The sequence below is a fragment of the Mesitornis unicolor genome, unplaced genomic scaffold (genome assembly GCF_000695765.1).
Source record: "Mesitornis unicolor isolate BGI_N332 unplaced genomic scaffold, ASM69576v1 scaffold18845, whole genome shotgun sequence".
Taxonomy (NCBI): Eukaryota; Metazoa; Chordata; class Aves; order Mesitornithiformes; family Mesitornithidae; genus Mesitornis; species Mesitornis unicolor.
Genome location: NW_010187700.1, coordinates 2,220 through 4,494, shown reverse-complemented (window position 1 = coordinate 4,494; position 2,275 = coordinate 2,220). Strand labels below are relative to the sequence as shown.

The window sequence follows — 2,275 nt, the reverse complement described above, 5'->3', positions numbered from 1 at the left end:
GGAGTGGGTCCAGAGGGGCGGGCCCGAGCGTTGCTAGGAGACGGCGCAGCACCAGTACCCCCCAGTGCCCCCCAGTCCCACGCCAGTGTCCCCAGTGCCCCCTCCGTGCCTCCAAGGCCCCTACCCAGCTCATCCAGTGTATCCCAGGCCCTTCCTAGTGGCTCCCAATCCCCCCCCTCACCGGGTCAAGCCCACCTCACACACCTTGAGGTTCCCCTGTCCCCTGCCCACCCAACAGCTCCTCAAGAAAAGGAGGGGAACGGGGAGAAGGAAAGGAGACCCACAGGGCGACAGAGAAACAAATTTAATAAAATAATAAGGGAAAAAAAAAACCCAGAATTTATCACACCATTAACGTAAAGTTACACTCAGCCAGTGCAGCAGGGGTAAGATGGTGGTCATGGGAGGAGGAGAACCGTCCCTGGCGAACTCCCCAATTTATAGTGAATTTTATAGTTCTTTATCATTATTCCAACAATCTTCGTTAATATTATTGATACCATTTTATTGTGTTAGGCTAGTTATAACAGACCAAAGCCACACAGCCACCCCCAGCCGTTCTTTTCCTAAGGAAGAGCTCAGCCTAACGAGGCTGCCACCACGATGCACCACGGAGACGCCACCGCCCCATCCCGCAGAGTCCCCAGAGCGTCCCCAGTCCATCTCCACACAGCACCAGGAGCTGTGGTGGACACCACACGCGCTTCCAGGCTCCTTCATTAGCTCCTAACAGGGACGCCACCACGATGGACCCCACCACAGAGATGCTGGTGCCCATTTGGTCCTGCTGAGCATCCCCAGTCCATCTCCAAGTGTCCTAGGGGCCACATGCCAGGTCCTCCTTGGGGTGGACCTTCAGGTGGGAGTTGAACAGGCGCACAGAGAGGAAGCGCTGGCCGCAGAGCTCACAGCCATAGGGCTTCTCCCTGGTGCAGCCCCGGGGCTCCTCCCTGGTGTGTGCGCGCTGGTGCCTGGCCAAGGTGTCGCTGCGAGTGAAGACGCGGAAGCAGACGGGGCAGACGTGGGACTCCTCCTTGCCATGGGTCTCCTTGTGCCTGAGGAGGATGGACCTGCAGCCGAAGCTCCTCCTGCAGCGCCCGCAGCCGTACGGCTTCTCCCTGGTGTGGGTCCGGAGGTGCTTGACGAGATCGTAGGTGCGCTTGAAGCTCTTCTTGCACTCGATGCAGCCGTAGAGCTTCTCGTCGCTGTGGGTGTGCAGGTGATCGGCCAACGTGGAGCTGATGCGGAAGGCGCTGGCGCAGACAGGGCAGGAGTAGGGCTTCTCACCGGTGTGGGTGCGTCGGTGCTCGTCCAAGGCAGTTCGGTGGCGGAAACCCTTCTCGCACTGGTCACACTGGAAAGGGCGCTCGTCGGTGTGGCTCATCCGGTGCTTGGTGAGGTGGGAACTCTGCCCAAAAGCCCTCCCGCACTCAGGGCACTGGTAGGGCTTCTCGCCGTTGTGGGTCCGCCGGTGCTCGTACAAGCCAGATAACTGGCTGAAGCTCTTCTGGCACTTCTGGCAGGCGTAGGGCTTCTCGCCGGTGTGGATCACCTGGTGCTGGAAGAGGTTGCAGCTCCACTTGAAGCTCTTCCCGCACTGCCGGCAGGCGAAGAGGCGCTCGCCGGTGTGGAGTGGCTGGTGCCGGATCAGGTTGGCCTTCTGCGCAAAGCGCTTCCCACACTCCCGGCAGTGGAAGGGCTTCTCACCGCTGTGGATCCGCTCGTGATGGACGAGGTTGGATCTCTGGGTGAAGACCTTCCCGCACTCCGCGCACTGGTAGGGGTGAAGACTGGAGAGCGTCTGCTGGGGCGGGAGGAGCTTTTAGCTCTGCCCAAAATTTTTCCCACACTCAGGGAGTGGTAGGGCTTTAGCACCCTCCCAGTTCCCCCCACCTTCTGGACATGGTTGTTCTCATCATGTTGGTGTTTTTGTTTCTGAGAGATCTTGCGCTTGGACTGCCCCAGGCTCTTCTGCACGGCTGCCTTCGGCGCCTTGCCCAGCGCCATCCGCTTCTTGTCCAGCCATTCGTTTACTCCACGGTTAACTGGGAGAACTGGGAGCTCAGCAAAGGGGTCCCGCCGCCTCCCCCCCAACCTGGCCTCCCAGTGCCTCCCAGTACTCACAGTGTATGTAGTGGACGTAATACTCCTCGTGCCCCTCCTCCTCATTCAGGCGGGACTGGAGCACCTCCGCCAAGTCTGCGGGGGAAACTAGGACCAGTTAGCGGCCCGGCAAACCCTCTCCCAGCTGGGCCCTGTCCCACTGTAATGGGAT

The 2,275-nt window shown here is 60.0% G+C and overlaps 1 pseudogene; it reads right to left on the bottom strand.

Annotated features, from left to right (window-relative positions):
* Nucleotides 1-817: 817 nt before the first annotated feature.
* The window catches only part of LOC104541473, a 3,671-nt pseudogene continuing 2,213 nt past the window's right edge, over nt 818-2,275 (bottom strand).